The following is a 7,621-nucleotide window of genomic DNA, read 5'->3' on the forward strand; positions in this document are numbered from 1 at the left end:
TCGGGTTTGGCCGGTGTAGGCCGTCATTGTAAATAAGAATTTGTTCTTAACTGACTTGCCTAGTTAAATAAAGGTTAAATAAAAAAATTAAAATAAAAGAAACTGCTGATATGTTGAAAACACTGATCCCAGGACAGTTTCCCATTACACAATATTAGCCCTAACCAAGCTGAGTGACAGCTATAAAAATAACCTTGGACCATTACTTAAAGCCAGGGTCACTATCTGTCAACAGCATTAACCCCTAAAGGAAACAGATGCATTGTAGGTAATGATTAATGGTGATCCTGGTCAAACAGATGGCACTACAGATTTCCACTTCCTGTCCATGTTTTAGCTGCTACCCTGTAGGAAGGATGTCTCTCCGCTATAACAGTCCTGTCTGTCTCAGTACCTCTATAACAGTCCTGTCTGTCTCAGTACCTCTATAACAGTCCTGTCTCAGTCCCTCTATAACAGTCCTGTCTGTCTCAGTACCTCTATAACAGTCCTGTCTGTCTCAGTACCTCTATAACAGTCCTGTCTCAGTCCCTCTATAACAGTCCTGTCTGTCTCAGTACCTCTATAACAGTCCTGTCTGTCTCAGTACCTCTATAACAGTCCTGTCTGTCTCAGTACCTCTATAACAGTCCTGTCTGTCTCAGTACCTCTATAACAGTCCTGTCTGTCTCAGTACCTCTATAACAGTCCTGTCTGTCTCAGTACCTCTATAACAGTCCTGTCCGTCTCAGTACCTCTATAACAGTCCTGTCTGTCTCAGTACCTCTATAACAGTCCTGTCTGTCTCAGTCCCTCTATAACAGTCCTGTCTGTCTCAGTACCTCTATAACAGTCCTGTCTGTCTCAGTACCTCTATAACAGTCCTGTCTGTCTCAGTCCCTCTATAACAGTCCTGTCTCAGTACCTCTATAACAGTCCTGTCTCAGTACCTCTATAACAGTCCTGTCTCAGTACCTCTATAACAGTCCTGTCTGTCTCAGTCCCTCTATAACAGTCCTGTCTACCTCTATAACAGTCCTGTATCTCTCAGTACCTCTATAACAGTCCTGTCTGTCTCAGTACCTCTATAACAGTCCTGTCTGTCTCAGTCCCTCTATAACAGTCCTGTCTGTCCCAGTACCTCTATAACAGTCCTGTCTCAGTACCTCTATAACAGTCCTGTCTGTCTCAGTACCTCTATAACAGTCCTGTCTGTCTCAGTACCTCTATAACAGTCCTGTCTGTCTCAGTACCTCTATAACAGTCCTGTCTATCTCAGTACCTCTATAACAGTCCTGTCTGTCTCAGTACCTCTATAACAGTCACTCTGACTGGACCACACCAGGGGCCGCTGTGTTACAGAACTTTGTTAGCTCCATTACTGTAAAACTTAATTTAATAGCCCGGGCGTTTATTTGCTTAAATCACTGAACACAACAGGCACTTATTAAAGACAGGCTTCTATCTGAGCCAGGCTTCTATTTCCTTCATGCATAGTTATTTGTTTAATTCCGGCATTCACTTCCAGCATTTTAATCAATGTCTTCATTTCCTGCACTAATAAATGTATGTTATCATTTACACACTCTGTCATGTTTCTATTGTCTTAGCATGCCTCTATAAAAAAAACGATATATATACAGTGGGGAAAAAAAGTATTTAGTCAGCCACCAATTGTGCAAGTTCTCCCACTTAAAAAGATGAGAGAGGCCTGTAATTTTCATCATAGGTACACGTCAACTATGTCAACAAAAATTACTGAAAATCACATTGTAGGATTTTTAATGAATTTATTTGCAAATTATGGTGGAAAATAAGTATTTGGTCACCTACAAACAAGCAAGATTTCTGGCTCTCACAGACCTGTAACTTCTTCTTTAAGAGGCTCCTCTGTCCTCCACTAGTTACCTGTATTAATGGCACCTGTTTGAACTTGTTATCAGTATAAAAGACACCTGTCCACAACCTCAAACAGTCACACTCCAAACTCCACTATGGCCAAGACCAAAGAGCTGTCAAAGGACACCAGAAACACAATTGTAGACCTGCACCAGGCTGGGAAGACTGAATCTACAATAGGTAAGCAGCTTGGTTTGAAGAAATCAACTGTGGGAGCAATTATTTGAAAATGGAAGACATACAAGACCACTGATAATCTCCCTCGATCTGGGGCTCCACGCAAGATCTCACCTCGTGGGGTCAAAATGATCACAAGGACGGTGAGCAAAAATCCCAGAACCACACGGGGGGACCTAGTGAATGACCTGCAGAGAGCTGGGACCAAAGTAACAAAGCCTACCATCAGTAACACACTACGCCGCCAGGGACTCAAATCCTGCAGTGCCAGACGTGTCCCCCTGCTTAAGCCAGTACATGTCCAGGCCCGTCTGAAGTTTAATAGAGTGCATTTGGATGATCCAGAAGAGGATTGGGAGAATGTCATATGGTCAGATGAAACCAAAATATTACTTTTTGGTAAAAACTCAACTCGTCGTGTTTGGAGGACAAAGAATGCTGAGTTGCATCCAAAGAACACCATACCTACTGTGAAGCATGGGGGTGGAAACATCATGCTTTGGGGCTGTTTTTCTGCAAAGGGACCAGGACGACTGATCCGTGTAAAGGAAAGAATGAACGGGGCCATGTATCGTGAGACTTTGAGTGAAAACCTCCTTCCATCAGCAAGGGCATTGAAGATGAAACGTGGCTGGGTCTTTCAGCATGACAATGATCCCAAACACACCGCCCGGGCAACGAACGAGTGGCTTCGTAAGAAGCATTTCAAGGTCCTGGAGTGGCCTAGCCAGTCTCCAGATCTCAACCCCATAGAAAATATTTGGAGGGAGTTGAAAGTCCGTGTTGCCCAGCGACAGCCCCAAAACATCACTGCTCTAGAGGAGATCTGCATGGAGGAATGGGCCAAAATACCAGCAACAGTGTGTGAAAACCTTGTGAAGACTTACAGAAAACGTTTGACCTGTGTCATTGCCAACAAAGGGTATATAACAAAGTATTGAGAAACTTTTGTTATTGACCAAATACTTATTTTCCACCATAATTTGCAAATAAATTCATAAAAAATCCTACAATGTGATTTTCTGGATTTTGTTTCTCATTTTGTCTGTCATAGCTGACGTGTACCTATGATGAAAATTACAGGCCTCTCTCATCTTTTTAAGTGGGAGAACTTGCACAATTGGTGGCTGACTAAATACTTTTTTTCCCCACTGTGTATATATATATATATATATATATATATATATATATATATATATATATATATATACACTGCTCAAAAAAATAAAGGGAACACTTAAACAACACAATGTAACTCCAAATCAATCACACTTCTGTGAAATCAAACTGTCCACTTAGGAAGCAACACTGATTGACAATAAATGTCACATGCTGTTGTGCAAATGGAATAGACAACAGGTGGAAATTATAGGCAATTAGCAAGACACCCCCAATAAAGAAGTGGTTCTGCAGGTGGTGACCACAGACCACTTCTCAGTTCCTATGCTTCCTGGCTGATGTTTTGGTCATTTTTGAATGCTGGCGGTGCTTTCACTCTAGTGGTAGCATGAGACGGAGTCTACAACCCACACAAGTGGCTCAGGTAGTGCAGCTCATCCAGGATGGCACATCAATGCGAGCTGTGGCAAGAAGGTTTGCTGTGTCTGTCAGCGTAGTGTCCAGAGCATGGAGGCGCTACCAGGAGACAGGCCAGTACATCAGGAGACGTGGAGGAGGCCGTAGGAGGGCAACAACCAAGCAGCAGGACCGCTACCTCCGCCTTTGTGCAAGGAGGAGCAGGAGGAGCACTGCCAGAGCCCTGCAAAATGACCACCAGCAGGCCACAAATGTGCATGTGTCTGCTCAAACGGTCAGAAACAGACTCCATGAGGGTAATATGAGGGCCCGACGTCCACAGGTGGGGGTTGTGCTTACAGCCCAACACCGTGCAGGACATTTGGCATTTGCCAGAGAACACCAAGATTGGCAAATTCGCCACTGGTGCCCTGTGCTCTTCACAGATGAAAGTAGGTTCACACTGAGCACATGTGACAGACATGACAGAGTCTGGAGACGCCGTGGAGAACGTTCTGCTGCCTGCAACATCCTCCAGCATGACCAGTTTGGCGGTGGGTCAGTCATGGTGTGGGGTGGCATTTATTTGGGGGGCCGCACAGCCCTCCATGTGCTCGCCAGAGGTAGCCTGACTGCCATTAGGTACCGAGATGAGATCCTCAGACCCCTTGTGAGACCATATGCTGGTGCGGTTGGCCCTGGGTTCCTCCTAATGCAAGACAATGCTAGACCTCATGTGGCTGGAGTGTGTCAGCAGTTCCTGCAAGAGGAAGGCATTGATGCTATGGACTGGCCCGCCCGTTCCCCAGACCTGAATCCAATTGAGCACATCTGGGACATCATGTCTCGCTCCATCCACCAACGCCACGTTGCACCACAGGCTGTCCAGGAGTTGGCGGATGCTTTAGTCCAGGTCTGGGAGGAGATCCCTCAGGAGACCATCCGCCACCTCATCAGGAGCATGCCCAGGTGTTGTAGGGAGGTCATACAGGCACGTGGAGGCCACACACACTACTGAGCCTCATTTTGACTTGTTTTAAGGACATTACATCAAAGTTGGATCAGCCTGGAGTGTGGTTTTCCACTTTAATTTTGAGAGTGACTCCAAATCCAGACCTCCATGGGTTGATAAATTTGATTTCCATTGATAATTTTTGTGTGATTTTGTTGTCAGCACATTCAACTATGTAAAGAAAAAAGTAGTTAATAATATTATTTCATTCATTCAGATCTAGGATGTGTTGTTTAAGTGTTCCCTTTATTTTTTTGAGCAGTGTATATATATACACATACAGTTGAGGTCGGAAGTTTACATACACCTTAGCCAAATACATTTAAACTCAGTTTTTCACAATTCCTGACATTTAATCCTAGTAAAAATTCCCTGTCTTAGGTCAGTTAGGATCACCACTTTATTTTAAGAATGTGAAATGTCAGAGTAATAGTAGAGAGAATGATTTATTTCAGCTCAGAAGTTTACATACACTCAATTAGTATTTGGTAACATTGCCTTTAAATTGTTTAACTTGGGTCAAACGTTTCGGGTAGCCTTCCACAAGCTTCCCACAATAAGTTGGATGAATTTTGGCCCATTCCTCCTGACAGAGCTGGTGTAACTGAGTCAGGTTTGTAGGCCTCCTTGCTCGCACACGCTTTTTCAGTTCTGCCCACAAATGTTCTATAGGATTGAGGTCAGGGCTTTGTGATGGCCACTCCAATACCTTGACTTTGTTGTCCTTAAGCCATTTTGCCACAACTTTGGAAGTATGTTTGGGGTCATTGTCCATTTGGAAGACCCATTGGCGACCAATCATTAACTTCCTGACTGATGTCTTGAGATGTTGCTTCAATAGATCCACATAATTTTCCTTCCTCATGATGCCATCTTATTTGTGAAGTGCACCAGTCCCTCCTGCAGCAAAGCACCCCCACAGCATGATGCTGCCACCCCCGTGCTTCACGGTTGGGATGGTGCTCTTCGGCTTGCAAGGTACTACCTTTTTCCTCCAAACATAACGATGGTCATTATGGCCAAACAGTTCTATTTTTGTTTCATCAGACCAGAGGACATTTGTCCAAAAAGTACGATCTTTGTCCCCATGTGCAGTTGCAAACTGTAGTCTGGCTTTTTTATGGCGGTTTTGGAGCAGTGGCTTCTTCCTTGCTGAGCGGCCTTTCAGGTTATGTCAATATAGGACTCATTTTACTGTGGATATAGATACTTTTGTACCTGTTTCCTCCAGCATCTTCACAAGGTCCTTTGCTGTTGTTCTGGGATTGATGTGCACTTTTCGCACCAAAGTACGTTCATCTCTAGGAGACAGAACGCGTCTCCTACCTGAGCGGTATGACGGCTGCGTGGTCCCATGGTGTTTATACTTGCGTACTATTGTTTGTACAGATGAACGTGGTACCTTCAGGCGTTTGGAAATTGCTCCCAATGATGAACCAGACTTGTGGAGGTCTACAATTTTTTTCCTGAGGTCTTGACTGATTTCTTTTGATTTTCCCATGATGTCAAGCAAAGAGGCACTGAGTTTGAAGGTAGGCCTTGAAATACATCCACAGGTACACCTCCAATTGACTCAAATTATGTCAATTAGCCTATCAGAAGCTTCTAAAGCCATGACATCATTTTCTGGAATTTTCCAAGCTGTTTAAAGGCACAGTCAACTTAGTGTATGTAAACTTCTGACCCACTGGAATTGTGATACAGTGAATTATAAGTGAAATAATCTGTCTGTAAACAATTGTTGGAAAAATTACTTGTGTCATGCACAAAGTAGATGTCCTAACCGACTTGCCAAAACTATAGTTTGTTAACAAGAAATGTGTGAAGTGGTTGAAAAACGAGTTTTAATGACTCCAACCTAAATGTATGTAAACTTCCGACTTCAACTGTATATATACACACTACCGTGTATATAAGTTTTAGAACACCTAAACACCTACTCAACGCCTCAGAGACAGGATGAAAGGAGAAGGTAGTTTACTGAGAAGCTACTAAACACAGGGCCAGGGCCACTAATGATGATGTCACAGGGCCAGGGGGCCACTAATGATAATGTCACAGGGGGCCACTAAATGATGATGTCACAGGGCCACTAATGATGATGTCACAGGCCAGGTGGCCACTAATGATGATGTCACAGGGCCAGGGCGCCACTAATTATGATGTCACAGGGCCTGGGCCACTAATGATGATGTCACAGGGTCAGGGCCACTAATGATGATGTCACAGGGCCAGGGGGCCACTAATGATGACGTCACAGGGCCAGGGGGCCACTAATGATGACGTCGCAGGGCCAGGGGGGCACTAATGATGATGTCACAGGGCCAGGGGGCCACTAATGATGATGTCAAGGGAAGATAACAATACTTGACTTACCTTTCTGTATGAGTCTTCTATTGTCGGGTCATATTTCTCCACGAAAATCCCCTGAACAAACTGTACGGTCTGTAGAGACAAAAGAGAGGGAGAGAACGATGGAGAGGGAGAGAGAGAGAGAGAGAGAGAGGAGAGAGAGAGAGAGAGAGAGAGAGAGAGAGAGAGAGAGAGAGAGAGAGAGAGAGAGAGAGAGAGAGAGAGAGAGAGAGAGAGAAGAGAAGGTGAGTTAATAAATGAGATTGTAGAAGGTTGCAGGCTTTGAGGCAGATTGCCATTCTAGACGCCCACACAGCCTTAGTCAATTAATCTCAACAGGTGGCTCATGCTTGTCTTTTAACATACTAAAAGACGCACTGGGTACGTCCCAAATAACACACTATTACCTATATAGTGAACTACTTTTGACCAGAGCCAAGAGGGCCAAGAGGTCTCTGGTCTAAAGTAGTGCACTACACAGAGAATAGGGTGTTATTTGGGACCAGCCACGGCGTCATACAGAAGACCTGTTATCCTCAGACTAGGACAAGAAGAAAGCATGTAAAACAGATGAAGCCGTTTAAAGAACAGAACACCTCCTCAATGTGACATCTGTGAAGTAAAGACGGTCTGACAGTGACACACTGAGCTAACTGTGATGAATGGACGTCAGGAGACTGAAGATCA

The 7,621-nt window shown here is 44.3% G+C and overlaps 1 long non-coding RNA gene across 1 annotated transcript; it reads right to left on the reverse strand.

The window, feature by feature from the left end:
• Nucleotides 1-351: 351 nt before the first annotated feature.
• LOC311115446 lies at nucleotides 352-1,521 on the reverse strand. Its single transcript, XR_014611260.1, has 3 exons — nucleotides 955-1,521; nucleotides 478-879; nucleotides 352-423 (listed from the first exon to the last, which is right to left on the reverse strand). It is a non-coding gene; the product is annotated as an uncharacterized lncRNA (long non-coding RNA).
• Between the last annotated feature and the right edge of the window lie 6,100 nt (nucleotides 1,522-7,621).

Source organism: Coregonus lavaretus (genome assembly GCF_964263955.1).
Source record: "Coregonus lavaretus genome assembly, contig: HAP1_SCAFFOLD_9473, whole genome shotgun sequence".
Classification (NCBI taxonomy): domain Eukaryota; kingdom Metazoa; phylum Chordata; class Actinopteri; order Salmoniformes; family Salmonidae; genus Coregonus; species Coregonus lavaretus.